We start from the raw sequence: 20848 nt of genomic DNA, 5'->3' as shown, positions 1-20848 counted from the left end.
AATGTGTCTTGGCTAAGGTGTCTTGGCTAATGTGTCTTGGCTAATGTGTCTCGGCTAATGTGTCTCGGCTAATGTGTCTCGGCTAATGTGTCTTGGCTAATGTGTCTTGGCTAAGGTGTCTTGGCTAATGAGTCTTGGCTTAGGTGTCTTGGCTAATGTGTCTCGGCTAAGGTGTCTTGGCTAATGTGTCTTGGCTAATGTGTGTTGGCTTATGTGTCTTGGCTAATGTGTCTTGGCTAATGTGTCTTGGCTAAGGTGTCTTGGCTAATGTGTCTTGGCTAAGGTGTCTTGGCTAATGTGTGTCGGCTAATGTGTCTTGGCTAAGGTGTCTTGGCTAATGTGTCTTGGCTAATGTGTCTTGGCTTATGTGTCTTGGCTAATGTGTCTTGGCTAATGTGTCTTGGCTAAGGTGTCTTGGCTAAGGTGTCTTGGCTAATGTGTCTTGGCTAATGTGCCTTGGCTAAGGTGTCTTGGCTAATGTGTCTTGGCTAAGGTGTCTTGGCTATTGTGTCTTGGCTAATGTGTCTTGGCTAATGTGTGTCGGCTAATGTGTCTTGGCTAAGGTGTCTTGGCTAATGTGTCTTGGCTAATGTGTCTTGGCTTATGTGTCTTGGCTAATGTGTCTTGGCTAATGTGTCTTGGCTAAGGTGTCTTGGCTAATGTGTCTTGGCTAATGTGTCTTGGCTAATGTGTCTTGGCTAAGGTGTCTTGGCTAATATGTCTTGGCTAAGGTGTCTTGGCTAATGTGTCTCGGCTAATGTGTCTCGGGTAATGTGTCTTGGCTAAGGTGTCTCGGCTAATGTGTCTTGGCTAAGGTGTCTTGGCTAATGTGTCTTGGCTAATGTGTCTTGGCTAAGGTGTCTTGGCTAATGTGTCTTGGCTTATGTGTCTTGGCTAATGTGTCTTGGCTAATGTGTCTTGGCTAATGTGTCTCGGCTAATGTGTCTTGGCTAAGGTGTCTTGGCTAATGTGTCTTGGCTATTGTGTCTTGGCTTATGTGTCTTGGCTAATGTGCCTTGGCTAAGGTGTCTTGGCTAATGTGTCTTGGCTAAGGTGTCTTGGCTAATGTGTCTTGGCTAATGTGTCTTGGCTAATGTGTCTCGGCTAATGTGTCTTGGCTAATGTGTCTTGGCTAAGGTGTCTTGGCTAATGTGTCTCGGCTAATGTGTCTTGGCTAATGTGTCTTGGCTAAGGTGTCTTGGCTAATATGTCTTGGCTAAGGTGTCTTGGCTAATGTGTCTCGGCTAATGTGTCTCGGGTAATGTGTCTTGGCTAAGGTGTCTCGGCTAATGTGTCTTGGCTAAGGTGTCTTGGCTAATGTGTCTTGGCTAATGTGTCTTGGATAAGGTGTCTTGGCTAAGGTGTCTTTACTAATGTGTCTTGGCTAAGGTGTCTTGGCTAATGTGTCTTGGCTAAGGTGTCTTGGCTAATGTGTCTTGGCTAAGGTGTCTTGGCTATTGTGTCTTGGCTAATGTGTCTTGGCTAATGTGTGTCGGCTAATGTGTCTTGGCTAATGTGTCTTGGCTAACGTGTCTTGGCTAATGTGTCTTGGCTAAGGTGTCTTGGCTAATGTGTCTCGGCTAATGTGTCTTGGCTAAGGTGTCTTGGCTAATGTGTCTTGGCTAATGTGTCTTGGCTTATGTGTCTTGGCTAATGTGTCTTGGCTAATGTGTCTTGGCTAATGTGTCTTGGCTAATGTGTCTTGGCTAATGTGTCTTGGCTAATGTGTCTTGGCTAAGGTGTCTTGGCTAATGTGTCTTGGCTAAGGTGTCTTGGCTAATGTGTCTTGGCTAATGTGTCTCGGCTAATGTGTCTCGGCTAATGTGTCTCGGCTAATGTGTCTTGGCTAATGTGTCTTGGCTAAGGTGTCTTGGCTAATGAGTCTTGGCTTAGGTGTCTTGGCTAATGTGTCTCGGCTAAGGTGTCTTGGCTAATGTGTCTTGGCTAATGTGTGTTGGCTTATGTGTCTTGGCTAATGTGTCTTGGCTAATGTGTCTTGGCTAAGGTGTCTTGGCTAATGTGTCTTGGCTAAGGTGTCTTGGCTAATGTGTGTCGGCTAATGTGTCTTGGCTAAGGTGTCTTGGCTAATGTGTCTTGGCTAATGTGTCTTGGCTTATGTGTCTTGGCTAATGTGTCTTGGCTAATGTGTCTTGGCTAAGGTGTCTTGGCTAAGGTGTCTTGGCTAATGTGTCTTGGCTAATGTGCCTTGGCTAAGGTGTCTTGGCTAATGTGTCTTGGCTAAGGTGTCTTGGCTATTGTGTCTTGGCTAATGTGTCTTGGCTAATGTGTGTCGGCTAATGTGTCTTGGCTAAGGTGTCTTGGCTAATGTGTCTTGGCTAATGTGTCTTGGCTTATGTGTCTTGGCTAATGTGTCTTGGCTAATGTGTCTTGGCTAAGGTGTCTTGGCTAATGTGTCTTGGCTAATGTGTCTTGGCTAATGTGTCTTGGCTAAGGTGTCTTGGCTAATATGTCTTGGCTAAGGTGTCTCGTCTAAGGTGTCTTGGCTAAGGTGTCTTTGCTAATGTGTCTTGGCTAATGTGTCTTGGCTAATGTGTCTTGGCTAATGTGTCTTGGCTAAGGTGTCTTGGCTAATGCGTCTTGGCTAATGTGTCTTGGCTAAGTTGTCTTGGCTAAGGTGTCTTGGCTAATGTGTCTTGGCTAATGTGTCTCGGCTAATGTGTCTTGGCTAATGTGTCTTGGCTAAGGTGTCTTGGCTAATGTGTCTTGGCTAATGTGTCTCGGCTAATGTGTCTTGGCTAATGTGTCTTGGCTAATATGTCTTGGTTAAGGTGTCTAGGCTAATGTGTCTTGGCTAAGGTGTCTTGGCTTAGGTGTCTTGGCTAATGTGTCTCGGCTAATGTGTCTTGGCTAGAGTGTCTTGGCTAATGTGTCTTGGCTAATGTGTCTTGGCTAATGTGTCTTGGCTAATGTGTCTTGGCTAAGGTGTCTTGGCTTATGTGTCTCGGCTAATGTGTCTTGGCTAATGTGTCTTGGCTAAGGTGTCTTGGCTAAGGTGTCTTTGCTAATGTGTCTTGACTAAGGTGTCTTGGCTAATGTGTCTTTTACTAAGGTGTCTTGGCTAAAGCGTCTTGGCTAATGTGTCTTGGCTAAGTTGTCTTGGCTAAGGTGTCTTGGCTAATGTGTCTTGGCTAAGGTGTCTTGGCTAAGGTGTCTTGGCTAATGTGTCTTGGATAAGGTGTCTTGGCTAAGGTGTCTTGGCTAATGTGTCTTTGCTAAGGTGTCTTGGCTAATGTGTCTTGTCTAATGTGACTTGGCTAAGGTGTCTTGGCTAAGGTGTCTTGGCTAATGTGTCTCTGCTAAGGTATCTCGGTTAATGTGTCTTGGCTAATGTGTCTTGGCTAATGTGTCTTGGCTAAGGTGTCTTGACTAATGTGTCTTGGCTAATATGTCTTGGCTAATGTGTCTTGGCTAAGGTGTCTTGGCTAAGGTGTCTTGGCTAATGTGTCTTGGCTAATGTGTCTTGGCTAATGTGGCTTTTCTAATGTGTCTTGGGTAATGTGTCTCGGCTAATGTGTCTTGGCTAAGGTGTCTTGGCTAATGTGTCTTGCCTAAGGTGTCTTGGCTAATGTGTTTTGGCTAAGGTGTCTTGGCTAATGTGTCTTGGCTAATGTGTCTTGGCTAATGTGTCTTGGCTAAGGTGTCTTGGCTAATGTGTCTTGGCTAATGTGTCTCGGCTAATGTGTCTTTTCTAAGGTGTCTTGGCTAATGTGTCTTAGTTAAGGTGTCTTGGCTAATGTGTCTCGGCTAATGTGTCTTGGCTAATGTGTCTTGGCTAAGGTGTCTTGGGTAATGTGTCTCGGCTAATGTGTCTTGACTAATGTGTCTTGACTAAGGTGTCTTGGCTCATGTGTCTTGGCTAAGGTGTCTTGGCTAAGGTGTCTCGGCTAATGTGTCTTGGCTAATGTGTCTTGGGTAATGTGTCTCGGCTAATGTGTCTTGACTAATGTGTCTTGACTAAGGTGTCTTGGCTCATGTGTCTTGGCTAATGTGTCTTGGCTAAGGTGTCTTGACTAAGGTGTCTTGGATAATGTGTCTTGGCTAATATGTCTTGGCTAATGTGTCTAGGCTATGGTGTCTTGGCTAAGGTGTCTTGGCTAATGTGTCTTGGCTAATGTGTCTTGGCTAATGTGGCTTTTCTAATGTGTCTTGGGTAATGTGTCTCGGCTAATGTGTCTTGGCTAAGGTGTCTTGGCTAATGTGTCTTGGCTAAGGTGTCTTGGCTAATGTGTTTTGGCTAAGGTGTCTTGGCTAATGTGTCTTGGCTAATGTGTCTTGGCTAATGTGTTTCGGCTAAGGTGTCTTGGCTAATGTGTCTTGGGTAATGTGTCTCGGCTAATGTGTCTTGGCTAAGGTGTCTTGGCTAATGTGTCTTGGTTAAGGTGTCTTGGCTAATGTGTCTTGTCTAATGCGACTTGGCTAAGGTGTCTTGGCTAAGGTGTCTTGGCTAATGTGTTTCGGCTAATGTGTCTTGGCTAATGTGTCTCGGCTAATGTGTCTTGGCTAATGTGTATTGACTAATGTGACTTGGCTAAGGTGTCTTGGCTAAGGTGTCTTGGCTAATGTGTCTTGGCTAATGTGTCTTGGCTAATGTGTCTCGGCTAATGTGTCTTGGCTTATGTGTCTTGGCTAAGGTGTCTTGGCTAATGTGTCTTGGCTAATGTGTCTTGGCTAATGTGTCTTGGATAAGGTGTCTTGGCTAATGTGTCTTGGCTAATGTGTCTTGGCTAATGTGTCTCGGCTAATGTGTCTTGGCTTATGTGTCTTGGCTAAGGTGTCTTGGCTAAGGTGTCTTGGCTAATGTGTCTTGGCTTATGTGTCTTGGATAAGGTGTCTTGGCTAATGTGTCTTGGCTAATGTGTCTTGGCTAAGGTGTCTTGGCTAATGTGTCTTGGCTAAGGTGTCTTGGCTAATGTGTCATGGCTAATGTGTCTTGGCTAAGGTGTCTTGGCTAATGTGTCTTGGCTAAGGTGTCTTTGCTAATGTGTCTTGGCTAATGTGTCTTGGCTAATGTGTCTTGGCTAATGTGTCTTGGCTAAGGTGTCTTGGCTAATGCGTCTTGGCTAATGTGTCTTGGCTAAGTTGTCTTGGCTAAGGTGTCTTGGCTAATGTGTCTTGGCTAAGGTGTCTTGGCTAATGTGTCTTGGCTAATGTGTCTCGGCTAATGTGTCTTTTCTAAGGTGTCTTGGCTAATGTGTCTTAGTTAAGGTGTCTTGGCTAATGTGTCTCGGCTAATGTGTCTTGGCTAATGTGTCTTGGCTAAGGTGTCTTGGGTAATGTGTCTCGGCTAATGTGTCTTGACTAATGTGTCTTGACTAAGGTGTCTTGGCTCATGTGTCTTGGCTAAGGTGTCTTGGCTAAGGTGTCTCGGCTAATGTGTCTTGGCTAATGTGTCTTGGGTAATGTGTCTCGGCTAATGTGTCTTGACTAATGTGTCTTGACTAAGGTGTCTTGGCTCATGTGTCTTGGCTAATGTGTCTTGGCTAAGGTGTCTTGACTAAGGTGTCTTGGATAATGTGTCTTGGCTAATATGTCTTGGCTAATGTGTCTAGGCTATGGTGTCTTGGCTAAGGTGTCTTGGCTAATGTGTCTTGGCTAATGTGTCTTGGCTAATGTGGCTTTTCTAATGTGTCTTGGGTAATGTGTCTCGGCTAATGTGTCTTGGCTAAGGTGTCTTGGCTAATGTGTCTTGGCTAAGGTGTCTTGGCTAATGTGTTTTGGCTAAGGTGTCTTGGCTAATGTGTCTTGGCTAATGTGTCTTGGCTAATGTGTTTCGGCTAAGGTGTCTTGGCTAATGTGTCTTGGGTAATGTGTCTCGGCTAATGTGTCTTGGCTAAGGTGTCTTGGCTAATGTGTCTTGGTTAAGGTGTCTTGGCTAATGTGTCTTGTCTAATGCGACTTGGCTAAGGTGTCTTGGCTAAGGTGTCTTGGCTAATGTGTTTCGGCTAATGTGTCTTGGCTAATGTGTCTCGGCTAATGTGTCTTGGCTAATGTGTATTGACTAATGTGACTTGGCTAAGGTGTCTTGGCTAAGGTGTCTTGGCTAATGTGTCTTGGCTAATGTGTCTTGGCTAATGTGTCTCGGCTAATGTGTCTTGGCTTATGTGTCTTGGCTAAGGTGTCTTGGCTAATGTGTCTTGGCTAATGTGTCTTGGCTAATGTGTCTTGGATAAGGTGTCTTGGCTAATGTGTCTTGGCTAATGTGTCTTGGCTAATGTGTCTCGGCTAATGTGTCTTGGCTTATGTGTCTTGGCTAAGGTGTCTTGGCTAAGGTGTCTTGGCTAATGTGTCTTGGCTTATGTGTCTTGGATAAGGTGTCTTGGCTAATGTGTCTTGGCTAATGTGTCTTGGCTAAGGTGTCTTGGCTAATGTGTCTTGGCTAAGGTGTCTTGGCTAATGTGTCATGGCTAATGTGTCTTGGCTAAGGTGTCTTGGCTAATGTGTCTTGGCTAATGTGTCTCGGCTAATGTGTCTTGGTTAATGTGTCTTGACTAATGTGTCTTGGCTAAGGTGTCTTGGCTAATGTGTCTTGGCTAATGTGTCTTGGCTAATGTGTCTTGGCTAAGGTGTCTTGGCTAATGTGTCTTGGCTAATGTGTCTCGGCTAATGTGTCTTGGCTTATGTGTCTTGGCTTATGTGTCTTGGCTAATGTGTCTCGGCTAATGTGTCTTGGTTAATGTGTCTTGACTAATGTGTCTTGGCTAAGGTGTCTTGGCTAAGGTGTCTTGGCTAATGTGTCTTGGCTAATGTGTCTTGGCTAATGTGTCTTGGATAAGGTGTCTTGGCTAATGTGTCTTGGCTAATGTGTCTTGGCTAATGTGTCTCGGCTAATGTGTCTTGGCTTATGTGTCTTGGCTAAGGTGTCTTGGCTAAGGTGTCTTGGCTAATGTGTCTTGGCTTATGTGTCTTGGATAAGGTGTCTTGGCTAATGTGTCTTGGCTAATGTGTCTTGGCTAAGGTGTCTTGGCTAATGTGTCTTGGCTAAGGTGTCTTGGCTAATGTGTCATGGCTAATGTGTCTTGGCTAAGGTGTCTTGGCTAATGTGTCTTGGCTAATGTGTCTCGGCTAATGTGTCTTGGTTAATGTGTCTTGACTAATGTGTCTTGGCTAAGGTGTCTTGGCTAATGTGTCTTGGCTAATGTGTCTTGGCTAATGTGTCTTGGCTAAGGTGTCTTGGCTAATGTGTCTTGGCTAATGTGTCTCGGCTAATGTGTCTTGGCTTATGTGTCTTGGCTTATGTGTCTTGGCTAATGTGTCTCGGCTAATGTGTCTTGGTTAATGTGTCTTGACTAATGTGTCTTGGCTAAGGTGTCTTGGCTAAGGTGTCTTGGCTAATGTGTCTTGGCTAATGTGTCTTGGCTAATGTGTATCGGCTAAGGTGTCTTGGCTAATGTGTCTTGGCTAAGGTGTCTTGGCTAATGTGTCTCGGCTAATGTGTCTTGGCTAACGTGTCTTGGCTAAGGTGTCTTGGCCAAGGTGTCTTGGCTAATGTGTCTTGGCTAATGTGTCTTGGCTAATGTGTCTCGGCTAAGGTGTCTTGGCTAAGGTGTCTCGGCTAATGTGTCTTGGCTAATGTGTCTTAGCTAAGGTGTCTTGGCTAATGTGTCTTGGCTAATGTGTCTTGGCTAATGTGTCTCGGCTAATGTGTCTTGGTTAATGTGTCTTGACTAATGTGTCTTGGCTAAGGTGTCTTGGCTAATGTGTCTTGGCTAATGTGTCTTGGCTAATGTGTCTCGGCTAAGGTGTCTCGGCTAAGGTGTCTCGGCTAATGTGTCTTGGCTAATGTGTCTTGGCTAATGTGTCTTGGCTAATGTGTCTCGGCTAATGTGTCTTGGTTAATGTGTCTTGACTAATGTGTCTTGGCTAAGGTGTCTTGGCTAATGTGTCTTGGCTAATGTGTCTTGACTAATGTGTCTTGGCTAAGGTGTCTTGGCTAATGTGTCTTGGCTAATGTGTCTTGGCTAATGTGTCTCGGCTAATGTGTCCTGGCTAATGTGTCTTGGCTAAGGTGTCTTGGCTAATGTGTCTTGGCTAATGTGTCTTGACTAAGGTGTCTTGGCTGATGTGTCTTGGCTAAGGTGTCTTGGCTAATGCGTCTTGGCTAAGGTGTCTTGGCTAAGTTGTCTTGGCTAAGGTATCTTGGCTAATGTGTCTTGGCTAATGTGTCTTGGCTAATGTGTCTTGGCTAATGTGTCTTGGCTAAGGTGTCTTGGCTAAGGTGTCTTGGCTAATGTGTCTTGGCTAAGGTGTCTTGGCTAATGCGTCTTGGCTAAGGTGTCTTGGCTAATGTGTCATGGCTGATGTGTCTTGGCTAAGGTGTCTTGGCTAATGTGTCTTGGCTAATGTGTCTCGGCTAATGTGTCTTGGTTAATGTGTCTTGACTAATGTGTCTTGGCTAAGGTGTCTTGGCTAATGTGTCTTGGCTAATGTGTCTTGGCTAATGTGTCTTGGCTAAGGTGTCTTGGCTAATGTGTCTTGGCTAATGTGTCTCGGCTAATGTGTCTTGGCTTATGTGTCTTGGCTTATGTGTCTTGGCTAATGTGTCTCGGCTAATGTGTCTTGGTTAATGTGTCTTGACTAATGTGTCTTGGCTAAGGTGTCTTGGCTAAGGTGTCTTGGCTAATGTGTCTTGGCTAATGTGTCTTGGCTAATGTGTCTTGGATAAGGTGTCTTGGCTAATGTCTTGGCTAATGTGTCTTGGCTAATGTGTCTCGGCTAATGTGTCTTGGCTTATGTGTCTTGGCTAAGGTGTCTTGGCTAAGGTGTCTTGGCTAATGTGTCTTGGCTTATGTGTCTTGGATAAGGTGTCTTGGCTAATGTGTCTTGGCTAATGTGTCTTGGCTAAGGTGTCTTGGCTAATGTGTCTTGGCTAAGGTGTCTTGGCTAATGTGTCATGGCTAATGTGTCTTGGCTAAGGTGTCTTGGCTAATGTGTCTTGGCTAATGTGTCTCGGCTAATGTGTCTTGGTTAATGTGTCTTGACTAATGTGTCTTGGCTAAGGTGTCTTGGCTAATGTGTCTTGGCTAATGTGTCTTGGCTAATGTGTCTTGGCTAAGGTGTCTTGGCTAATGTGTCTTGGCTAATGTGTCTCGGCTAATGTGTCTTGGCTTATGTGTCTTGGCTTATGTGTCTTGGCTAATGTGTCTCGGCTAATGTGTCTTGGTTAATGTGTCTTGACTAATGTGTCTTGGCTAAGGTGTCTTGGCTAAGGTGTCTTGGCTAATGTGTCTTGGCTAATGTGTCTTGGCTAATGTGTATCGGCTTAGGTGTCTTGGCTAATGTGTCTTGGCTAAGGTGTCTTGGCTAAGGTGTCTTGGCTAATGTGTCTTGGCTAATGTGTCTTGGCTAATGTGTCTCGGCTAAGGTGTCTTGGCTAAGGTGTCTCGGCTAATGTGTCTTGGCTAATGTGTCTTAGCTAAGGTGTCTTGGCTAATGTGTCTTGGCTAATGTGTCTTGGCTAATGTGTCTCGGCTAATGTGTCTTGGTTAATGTGTCTTGACTAATGTGTCTTGGCTAAGGTGTCTTGGCTAATGTGTCTTGGCTAATGTGTCTTGGCTAATGTGTCTCGGCTAAGGTGTCTCGGCTAAGGTGTCTCGGCTAATGTGTCTTGGCTAATGTGTCTTGGCTAATGTGTCTTGGCTAATGTGTCTCGGCTAATGTGTCTTGGTTAATGTGTCTTGACTAATGTGTCTTGGCTAAGGTGTCTTGGCTAATGTGTCTTGGCTAATGTGTCTTGACTAATGTGTCTTGGCTAAGGTGTCTTGGCTAATGTGTCTTGGCTAATGTGTCTTGGCTAATGTGTCTCGGCTAATGTGTCCTGGCTAATGTGTCTTGGCTAAGGTGTCTTGGCTAATGTGTCTTGGCTAATGTGTCTTGACTAAGGTGTCTTGGCTGATGTGTCTTGGCTAAGGTGTCTTGGCTAATGCGTCTTGGCTAAGGTGTCTTGGCTAAGTTGTCTTGGCTAAGGTATCTTGGCTAATGTGTCTTGGCTAATGTGTCTTGGCTAATGTGTCTTGGCTAATGTGTCTTGGCTAAGGTGTCTTGGCTAAGGTGTCTTGGCTAATGTGTCTTGGCTAATGTGTCTTGGCTAATGTGCCTTGGCTAAGGTGACTTGGCTAAGGTGTCTTGGCTAATGTGTCTCGTCTAAAGTGTCTTGGCTAAGGTGTCTTGGCTAATGTGTCTTGGCTAAGGTGTCTTGGCTAATGTGTCTTGGCTAATGTGTCTTGGCTAAGGTGTCTCGTCTAATGTGTCTTGGCTAAGGTGTCTTTGCTAATGTGTCTTGGCTAATGTGTCTTGGCTAATGTGTCTTGGCTAATGTGTCTTGGCTAAGGTGTCTTGGCTAATGCGTCTTGGCTAATGTGTCTTGGCTAAGTTGTCTTGGCTAAGGTGTCTTGGCTAATGTGTCTCGGCTAATGTGTCTTGGTTAATGTGTCTTGACTAATGTGTCTTGGCTAAGGTGTCTTGGCTAATGTGTCTTGGCTAATGTGTCTCGGCTAATGTGTCTTGGTTAATGTGTCTTGACTAATGTGTCTTGGCTAAGGTGTCTTGGCTAATGTGTCTTGGCTAATGTGTCTTGGCTAATGTGTCTTGGCTAAGGTGTCTTGGCTAATGTGTCTTGGCTAATGTGTCTTGGCTAAGGTGTCTTGGCTAAGGTGTCTTGGCTAATGTGTCTCGTCTAAAGTGTCTTGGCTAAGGTGTCTTGGCTAATGTGTCTTGGCTAAGGTGTCTTGGCTTATGTGTCTTGGCTAATGTGTCTTGGCTAAGGTGTCTCGTCTAAGGTGTCTTGGCTAAGGTGTCTTTGCTAATGTGTCTTGGCTAATGTGTCTTGGCTAATGTGTCTTGGCTAAGGTGTCTTGGCTAAGGTGTCTTGGCTAATGTGTCTTGGCTAAGGTGTCTTGGCTAAGGTGTCTTGGCTAATGTGTCTCGTCTAAAGTGTCTTGGCTAAGGTGTCTTGGCTAATGTGTCTTGGCTAAGGTGTCTTGGCTTATGTGTCTTGGCTAATGTGTCTTGGCTAAGGTGTCTCGTCTAAGGTGTCTTGGCTAAGGTGTCTTTGCTAATGTGTCTTGGCTAATGTGTCTTGGCTAATGTGTCTTGGCTAATGTGTCTTGGCTAAGGTGTCTTGGCTAATGCGTCTTGGCTAATGTGTCTTGGCTAAGTTGTCTTGGCTAAGGTGTCTTGGCTAATGTGTCTTGGCTAATGTGTCTCGGCTAATGTGTCTTGGCTAATGTGTCTTGGCTAAGGTGTCTTGGCTAATGTGTCTTTGCTAATGTGTCTTGGCTAATGTGTCTTGGCTAATGTGTATTGACTAATGTGTCTTGGCTAAGGTGTCTTGGCTAAGGTGTCTTGGCTAATGTGTCTTGGCTAATGTGTCTTGGCTAATGTGTCTTGGCTAATGTGTCTTGACTAATGTGTCTCGGCTAAGGTGTCTTTGCTAAGGTGTCTTTGCTTATGTGTCTTGGCTAATGTGTCTTTTCTAAGGTGTCTTGGCTAAGGTGTCTTGGCTAAGGTGTCTTGGCTAATGTGTCTTGGCTAAGGTGTCTTGGCTAAGGTGTCTTGGCTAATGTGTCTTGGCTAAGGTGTCTTGGCTAAGGTGTCTTGGCTAATGTGTCTTGGCTAAGGTGTCTTGGCTAAGGTGTCTTGGCTAATGTGTCTCGGCTAATGTGTCTTGGCTAAGGTGTCTTGGCTAATGTGTCTTGGCTAAGGTGTCTTGGCTAAGGTGTCTTGGCTAATGTGTCTCGGCTAATGTGTCTTGGCTAAGGTGTCTTGGCTAATGTGTCTTGGCTAACGTGTCTTGGCTAATCTGTCTTGGCTAACGTGTCTTGGCTAATGTGTCTTGGCTAATGTGTCTTGGCTTATGTGTTTTGGCTAAGGTTTCTTTGCTAATGTGTCTCGGCTAATGTGTCTCGGCTAACGTGTCTTGGCTAAGGTGTCTTGGCTAAGGTGTCTTGGCTAAGGTGTCTTGGCTAATGTGTCTTGGCTAATGTGTCTTGGCTAATGTGTCTTGGCTAAGGTGTTTTGGCTAATGTGTCTTGGCTAAAGTGTCTTGGCTAATGTGTCTCGGCTAAAGTGTCTTGGCTAATGTGTCTCGGCTAAGGTGTCTTTGCTAAGGTGTCTTGGCTTATGTGTCTTGGCTAATGTGTCTTTTCTAAGGTGTCTTGGCTAAGGTGTCTTGGCTAATGTGTCTTGGCTAAGGTGTCTTGGCTAAGGTGTCTTGGCTAAGGTGTCTTGGCTAATGTGTCTTGGCTAAAGTGTCTTGGCTAAGGTGTCTTGGCTAATGTGTCTTGGCTAAGGTGTCTTGGCTAAAGTGTCTTGGCTAATGTGTCTCGGCTAAAGTGTCTTGGCTAAGGTGTCTTGGCTAATGTGTCTTGGCTAAGGTGTCTTGGCTAAGGTGTCTTGGCTAATGTGTCTCGGCTAATGTGTCTTGGCTAAGGTGTCTTGGCTAATGTGTCTTGGCTAACGTGTCTTGGCTAATCTGTCTTGGCTAACGTGTCTTGGCTAAGGTGTCTTGGCTAAGGTGTCTTGGCTAATGTGTCTTGGCTAATGTGTCTTGGCTAAGGTGTCTTGGCTAAGGTGTCTTGGCTAATGTGTCTTGGCTTATGTGTCTTGGCTATGGTGTCTTGGCTAAGGTGTCTTGGCTAATGTGTCTTGGCTAATGTGTCTTGGCTAAGGTGTCTTGGCTAAGGTGTCTTGGCTAATATGTCTTGGCTAATGTGTCTTGGCTAAGTTGTCTTGGCTAATGTGTCTTGGCTAAGGTGTCTTGGCTAAGGTGTCTTGGCTAATGTGTCTTGGCTAATGTGTCTTGGCTAATGTGTCTTGGCTAAGGTGTCTTGGCTAATGTGTCTCGGCTAATGTGTCTTGGCTAAGGTGTCTTGGCTAAGGTGTCTTGGCTAAGGTGTCTTGGCTAATGTGTCTTGGCTAAGGTGTCTTGGCTAATGTGTCTTGGCTTATGTGTCTCGGCTAATGTGTCTTGGCTAATGTGTCTTGGCTAAGGTGTCTTGGCTAAGGTGTCTTTGCTAATGTGTCTTGGCTAAGGTGTCTTGGCTAATGCGTCTTGGCTAAGGTGTCTTGGCTAAGGTGTCTTGGCTAATGTGTCTTGGCTAATGTGTCTTGGCTAATGTGGCTTTTCTTATGTGTCTTGGGTAATGTGTCTCGGCTAATGTGTCTTGGCTAAGGTGTCTTGGCTAATGTGTCTTGGCTAAGGTGTCTTGGCTAATGTGTCTTGGCTAAGGTGTCTCGGCTAATGTGTCTTGGCTAATGTGTTTTGGCTAATGTGTCTTGGCTAAGGTGTCTTGGCTAAGGTGTCTTGGGTAATGTGTCTCGGCTAAGGTGTCTTGGCTAAGGTGTCTTGGCTAATGTGTCTTGGCTAAGGTGTCTTGGCTAATGTGTCTCGGCTAATGTGTCTTGGCTAATGTGTCTTGGCTAAGGTGTCTTGGCTAAGGTATCTTGGCTAATGTGTCTTGGCTAATGTATCTTGGCTAATGTGTCTCGGCTAAGGTGTCTCGGCTAAGGTGTCTCGGCTAATGGTTCTTGGCTAATGTGTCTTGGCTAAGGTGTCTTGGCTAAGGTGTCTTGGCTAATGTGTCTCGGCTAAGGTGTCTTGGCTAAGGTGTCTCGGCTAAGGTGTCTTGGCTAAGGTGGCTTGGCTAATGTGTCTTGGCTAATGTGTCTTGGCTAATGTGTCTCGGCTAAGGTGTCTCGGCTAAGGTGTCTCGGCTAATGTGTCTTGGCTAATGTGTCTTGGCTAAGGTGTCTTGGCTAATGTGTCTTGGCTAATGTGTCTCGGCTAAGGTGTCTCGGCTAAGGTGTCTCGGCTAAGGTGTCTCGGCTAAGGTGTCTTGGCTAAGGTGTCTTGGCTAAGGTGTCTTGGCTAATGTGTCTTGGCTAATGTGTCTTGGCTAAGTTGTCTTGGCTAATGTGTCTCGGCTAATGTGTCTTGGTTAATGTGTCTTGACTAATGTGTCTTGGCTAAGGTGTCTTGGCTAATGTGTCTTGGCTAATGTGTCGTGACTAATGTGTCTTGGCTAAGGTGTCTTGGCTAATGTGTCTTGGCTGATGTGTCTCGGCTAATGTGTCTTGGCTAATGTGTCTTGGCTAAGGTGTCTTGGCTAATGTGTCTTGGCTAATGTGTCTTGACTAAGGTGTCTTGGCTAATGTGTCTTGGCTAAGGTGTCTTGGCTAATGCGTCTTGGCTAAGGTGTCTTGGCTAAGTTGTCTTGGCTAAGGTGTCTTGGCTAATGTGTCTCGGCTAAGGTGTCTTGGCTTATGTGTCTTGGCTAAGGTGTCTTGTCTTAGGTGTCTTGGCTAGTGTGTCTCGGCTAAGGTGTCTTGGCTAAGGTGTCTTGGCTAAGGTGTCTTGGCTAATGTGTCTCGGCTAAGGTGTCTTGGCTAAGGTGTCTCGGCTAAGGTGTCTTGGCTAAGGTGTCTTGGCTAAGGTGTCTTGGCTAATGCGTCTTGGCTAATGTGTCTTGGCTAAGTTGTCTTGGCTAAGGTGTCTTGGCTAATGTGTCTTGGATAATGTGTCTCGGCTAATGTGTCTTGGCTAATGTGTCTTGGCTAAGGTGTCTTGGCTAATGTGTCTTGGCTAATGTGTCTCGGCTAATGTGTCTTGGCTAATGTGTCTCGTCTAAAGTGTCTTGGCTAAGGTGTCTTGGCTAATGTGTCTTGGCTTATGTGTCTCGGCTAATGTGTCTTGGCTAATGTGTCTTGGCTAAGGTGTCTTGGCTAAGGTGTCTTTGCTAATGTGTCTTGGCTAAGGTGTCTTGGCTAATGCGTCTTGGCTAAGGTGTCTTGGCTAAGGTGTCTTGGCTAATGTGTCTTGGCTAATGTGTCTTGGCTAATGTGGCTTTTCTAATGTGTCTTGGGTAATGTGTATCGGCTAATGTGTCTTGGCTAAGGTGTCTTGGCTAATGTGTCTTGGCTAAGGTGTCTTGGCTTATGTGTCTAGGCTAAGGTGTCTCGGCTAATGTGTCTTGGCTAATGTGTTTTGGCTAATGTGTCTTGGCTAAGGTGTCTTGGCTAATGTGTCTTGGGTAATGTATCTCGGCTAAGGTGTCTTGGCTAAGGTGTCTTGGCTAATGTGTCTTGGCTAAGGTGTCTTGGCTAATGTGTCTCGGCTAATGTGTCTTGGCTAATGTGTCTTGGCTAAGGTGTCTTGGCTAAGGTGTCTTGGCTAATGTGTCTTGGCTAATGTGTCTTGGCTAATGTGTCTCGGCTAAGGTGTCTCGGCTAAGGTGTCTCGGCTAATGGTTCTTGGCTAATGTGTCTTGGCTAAGGTGTCTTGGCTAAGGTGTCTTGGCTAATGTGTCTCGGCTAAGGTGTCTTGGCTAAGGTGTCTCGGCTAAGGTGTCTTGGCTAAGGTGGCTTGGCTAAGGTGTCTTGGCTAATGTGTCTTGGCTAATGTGTCTTGGCTAATGTGTCTTGGCTAAGGTGTCTTGGCTAATGTGTCTTGGCTAAGGTGTCTTGGCTAATGTGTCTCGGCTAATGTGTCTTGGCTAATGTGTCTTGGCTAAGGTGTCTTGGCTAAGGTGTCTTGGCTAATGTGTCTTGGCTAATGTGTCTTGGCTAATGTGTCTCGGCTAAGGTGTCTCGGCTAAGGTGTCTCGGCTAATGTGTCTTGGCTAATGTGTCTTGGCTAAGGTGTCTTGGCTAATGTGTCTTGGCTAATGTGTCTCGGCTAAGGTGTCTCGGCTAAGGTGTCTCGGCTAAGGTGTCTCGGCTAAGTTGTCTTGGCTAATGTGTCTCGGCTAATGTGTCTTGGTTAATGTGTCTTGACTAATGTGTCTTGGCTAAGGTGTCTTGGCTAATGTGTCTTGGCTAATGTGTCTTGACTAATGTGTCTTGGCTAAGGTGTCTTGGCTAATGTGTCTTGGCTGATGTGTCTCGGCTTATGTGTCTTGGCTAATGTGTCTTGGCTAAGGTGTCTTGGCTAATGTATCTTGGCTAATGTGTCTTGACTAAGGTGTCTTGGCTAATGTGTCTTGGCTAAGGTGTCTTGGCTAATGCGTCTTGGCTAAGGTGTCTTGGCTAAGTTGTCTTGGCTAAGGTGTCTTGGCTAATGTGTCTTTGCTAATGTGTCTTGGCTAATGTGTCTTGGCTAATGTGTCTTGGCTAAGGTGTCTTGGCTAATGTGTCTTGGCTAATGTGTCTTGGCTAATGTGTCTTGGCTAAGGTGTCTTGGCTAAGGTGTCTTGGCTAATGTGTCTCGTCTAAAGTGTCTTGGCTAAGGTGTCTTGGCTAATGTGTGTTGGCTAAGGTGTCTTGGCTTATGTGTCTCGGCTAATGTGTCTTGGCTAATGTGTCTTGGCTAAGGTGTCTTGGCTAAGGTGTCTTTGCTAATGTTTCATGGCTAAGGTGTCTTGGCTAATGCGTCTTGGCTAAGGTGTCTTGGCTAAGTTGTCTTGGCTAAGGTGTCTTGGCTAATGTGTCTTGGCTAAGGTGTCTCGGCTAAGGTGTCTTGGCTAAGGTGTCTTGGCTAATGTGTCTCGGCTAATGTGTCTTGGCTAATGTGTCTTGGCTAATGTGTCTTGGCTAAGGTGTCTTTGCTAATGTGTCTCGGCTAATGTGTCTTGGCTAATGTGTCTTGGCTAATGTGTCTTGGCTAAGGTGTCTTGGCTAATGTGTCTTGGCTAAGGTGTCTCGGCTAAGGTGTCTTGGCTAAGGTGTCTTTGCTAATGTGTCTCGGCTAATGTGTCTTGGCTAATGTGTCTTGGCTAATGTGTCTTGGCTAAGGTGTCTTTGCTAATGTGTCTTGGCTAAGGTGTCTTGGCTAATGCGTCTTGGCTAAGGTGTCTTGGCTAATGTGTCTTGGCTAATGTGTCTTGGCTAAGGTGTCTCGGCTAAGGTGTCTTGGATAATGTGTCTTGGCTAATGTGTCTCGGCTAATGTGTCTTGGCTAATGTGTCTTGGCTAATGTGTCTTGGCTTATGTGTCTTGGCTAAGGTGTCTTGGCTAATGCGTCTTGGCTAATGTGTCTTGGCTAAGTTGTCTTGGCTAAGGTGTCTTGGATAATGTGTCTTGGCTAATGAGTCTCGGCTAATGTGTCTTGGCTAATGTGTCTTGGCTAAGGTGTCTTGGATAAGGTGTCTTGGCTAATGTGTCTCGGCTAATGTGTCTTGGCTAATGTGTATTGACTAATGTGTCTTGGCTAAGGTGTCTTGGCTAAGGTGTCTTTGCTAATGTGTCTTGGCTAAGGTGTCTTGGCTAATGCGTCTTGGCTAAGGTGTCTTGGCTAAGTTGTCTTGGCTAAGGTGTCTTGGCTAATGTGTCTTGGCTAAGGTGTCTCGGCTAAGGTGTCTTGGCTAAGGTGTCTTTGCTAATGTGTCTCGGCTAATGTGTCTTGGCTAATGTGTCTTGGCTAATGTGTCTTGGCTAAGGTGTCTTTGCTAATGTGTCGCGGCTAATGTGTCTTGGCTAATGTGTCTTGGCTAATGTGTCTTGGCTAAGGTGTCTTGGCTAATGTGTCTTGGCTAAGGTGTCGTGGCTAAGGTGTCTTGGCTAATGTGTCTCGGCTAATGTGTCTTGGCTAATGTGTATTGACTAATGTGTCTTGGCTAATGTGTCTCGGCTAATGTGTCTTGGCTAATGTGTATTGACTAATGTGTCTTGGCTAAGGTGTCTTGGCTAAGGTGTCTTGGCTAAGGTGTCTTTGCTAATGTGTCTTGGCTAAGGTGTCTTGGCTAATGCGTCTTGGCTAATGTATCTTGGCTAATGTGTCTTGACTAAGGTGTCTTGGCTAATGTGTCTTGGCTAAGGTGTCTTGGCTAATGCGTCTTGGCTAAGGTGTCTTGGCTAAGTTGTCTTGGCTAATGTGTCTTGGCTAAGGTGTCTTGGCTAATGTGTCTTGGCTAATGTGTCTTGGCTAATGTGTCTTGGCTAAGGTGTCTTGGCTAAGGTGTCTTGGCTAATGTGTCTCGTCTAAAGTGTCTTGGCTAAGGTGTCTTGGCTAATGTGTGTTGGCTAAGGTGTCTTGGCTTATGTGTCTCGGCTAATGTGTCTTGGCTAATGTGTCTTGGCTAAGGTGTCTTGGCTAAGGTGTCTTTGCTAATGTTTCATGGCTAAGGTGTCTTGGCTAATGCGTCTTGGCTAAGGTGTCTTGGCTAAGTTGTCTTGGCTAAGGTGTCTTGGCTAATGTGTCTTGGCTAAGGTGTCTCGGCTAAGGTGTCTTGGCTAAGGTGTCTTGGCTAATGTGTCTCGGCTAATGTGTCTTGGCTAATGTGTCTTGGCTAATGTGTCTTGGCTAAGGTGTCTTTGCTAATGTGTCTCGGCTAATGTGTCTTGGCTAATGTGTCTTGGCTAATGTGTCTTGGCTAAGGTGTCTTGGCTAATGTGTCTTGGCTAAGGTGTCTCGGCTAAGGTGTCTTGGCTAAGGTGTCTTTGCTAATGTGTCTCGGCTAATGTGTCTTGGCTAATGTGTCTTGGCTAATGTGTCTTGGCTAAGGTGTCTTTGCTAATGTGTCTTGGCTAAGGTGTCTTGGCTAATGCGTCTTGGCTAAGGTGTCTTGGCTAATGTGTCTTGGCTAATGTGTCTTGGCTAATGTGTCTTGGCTAAGGTGTCTCGGCTAAGGTATCTTGGCTAAGGTGTCTTTGCTAATGTGTCTCGGCTAATGTGTCTTGGCTAATGTGTCTTGGCTAATGTGTCTTGGCTAAGGTGTCTTGGCTAATGTGTCTTGGCTAAGTTGTCTTGGCTAAGGTGTCTTGGCTAATGCGTCTTGGCTAATGTGTCTTGGCTAATGTGTCTTGGCTAATGCGTCTTGGCTAAGGTGTCTTGGCTAATGTGTCTTGGCTAATGTGTCTTGGCTAATGTGTCTTGGCTAAGGTGTCTCGGCTAAGGTGTCTCGGCTAAGGTGTCTCGGCTAAGTTGTCTTGGCTAATGTGTCTCGGCTAATGTGTCTTGGTTAATGTGTCTTGACTAATGTGTCTTGGCTAAGGTGTCTTGGCTAATGTGTCTTGGCTAATGTGTCTTGACTAATGTGTCTTGGCTAAGGTGTCTTGGCTAATGTGTCTTGGCTGATGTGTCTCGGCTTATGTGTCTTGGCTAATGTGTCTTGGCTAAGGTGTCTTGGCTAATGTATCTTGGCTAATGTGTCTTGACTAAGGTGTCTTGGCTAATGTGTCTTGGCTAAGGTGTCTTGGCTAATGCGTCTTGGCTAAGGTGTCTTGGCTAAGTTGTCTTGGCTAAGGTGTCTTGGCTAATGTGTCTTGGCTAATGTGTCTTGGCTAAGGTGTCTCGGCTAAGGTGTCTTGGATAATGTGTCTTGGCTAATGTGTCTCGGCTAATGTGTCTTGGCTAATGTGTCTTGGCTAATGTGTCTTGGCTAAGTTGTCTTGGCTAAGGTGTCTTGGCTAATGTGTGTCGGCTAATGTGTCTTGGCTAATGTGTCTTGGCTAAGGTGTCTTGGCTAATGTGTCTTGGCTAATGTGTCTCGGCTAATGTGTCTTGGCTAATGTGTCTTGGCTAATGTGTCTTGGCTAAGGTGTCTTGGCTAAGGTGTCTTTGCTAATGTGTCTTGGCTAAGGTGTCTTGGCTAATGCGTCTTGGCTAAGGTGTCTTGGCTAAGTTGTCTTGGCTAAGGTGTCTTGGCTAATGTGTCTTGGCTAATGTGTCTTGGCTAATGTGTCTTGGCTAATGTGTCTTGGCTAAGGTGTCTCGGCTAAGGTGTCTTGGCTAAGGTGTCTTTGCTAATGTGTCTTGGCTAATGTGTCTTGGCTAATGTGTCTTGGCTAATGTGTCTTGGCTAAGGTGTCTTGGCTAATGCGTCTTGGCTAATGTGTCTTGGCTAAGTTGTCTTGGCTAAGGTGTCTTGGCTAATGTGTCTTGGCTTATGTGTCTCGGCTAATGTGTCTTGGCTAATGTGTCTCGGCTAATGTGTCTTGGCTAATGTGTCTTGGCTAATGTGTCTTGGCTAAGGTGTCTTGGCTAAGGTGTCTAAGCTAATGTGTCTCGTCTAAAGTGTCTTGGCTAAGGTGTCTTGGCTAATGTGTGTTGGCTAAGGTGTCTTGGCTTATGTGTCTCGGCTAATGTGTCTTGGCTAATGTGTCTTGGCTAAGGTGTCTTGGCTAAGGTGTCTTTGCTAATGTGTCTTGGCTAAGGTGTCTTGGCTTATGCGTCTTGGCTAAGGTGTCTTGGCTAAGTTGTCTTGGCTAAGGTGTCTTGGCTAATGTGTCTTGGCTAAGGTGTCTCGGCTAAGGTGTCTTGGCTAAGGTGTCTTTGCTTATGTGTCTCGGCTAATGTGTCTTGGCTAATGTGTCTTGGCTAATGTGTCTTGGCTAAGGTGTCTTTGCTAATGTGTCTCGGCTAATGTGTCTTGGCTAATGTGTCTTGGCTAATGTGTCTTGGCTAAGGTGTCTTGGCTAATGTGTCTTGGCTAAGGTGTCTCGGCTAAGGTGTCTTGGCTAAGGTGTCTTTGCTAATGTGTCTCGGCTAATGTGTCTTGGCTAATGTGTCTTGGCTAATGTGTCTTGGCTAAGGTGTCTTTGCTAATGTGTCTTGGCTAAGGTGTCTTGGCTAATGCGTCTTGGCTAAGGTGTCTTGGCTAATGTGTCTTGGCTAATGTGTCTTGGCTAAGGTGTCTCGGCTAAGGTGTCTTGGCTAAGGTGTCTTTGCAAATGTGTCTCGGCTAATGTGTTTTGGCTAATGTGTCTTGGCTAATGTGTCTTGGCTAAGGTGTCTTTGCTAATGTGTCTTGGCTAATGTGTCTCGGCTAATGTGTCTTGGCTAATGTGTATTGACTAATGTGTCTTGGCTAAGGTGTCTTGGCTAATGTGTCTTGGCTAAGGTGTCTCGGCTAAGGTGTCTTGGCTAAGGTGTCTTTGCTAATGTGTCTCGGCTAAT

At 45.6% G+C, this 20848-nt stretch overlaps 1 protein-coding gene and 1 long non-coding RNA gene across 5 annotated transcripts in view; one reads left to right on the top strand and one right to left on the bottom strand.

Annotated features, from left to right (window-relative positions):
• LOC125774556 (uncharacterized) overlaps positions 1–20848 on the bottom strand; it is a 177701-nt gene that overhangs the window by 131553 nt on the left and 25300 nt on the right. The gene's annotated exons all lie outside the window — the stretch shown is intronic.
• Positions 4096–19231, top strand: LOC125774561 (uncharacterized). Its single transcript, XR_007421046.1, has 3 exons — positions 4096–4372; positions 5367–5464; positions 19113–19231. It is a non-coding gene; the product is annotated as an uncharacterized LOC125774561 (long non-coding RNA).

This window comes from Anopheles funestus, unplaced genomic scaffold (genome assembly GCF_943734845.2).
Source record: "Anopheles funestus unplaced genomic scaffold, idAnoFuneDA-416_04 scaffold_30_ctg1, whole genome shotgun sequence".
NCBI lineage: Eukaryota > Metazoa > Arthropoda > Insecta > Diptera > Culicidae > Anopheles > Anopheles funestus.
Note: the sequence above shows the minus strand (reverse complement) of the source record. Positions and strands in the feature narration are given on the sequence as shown.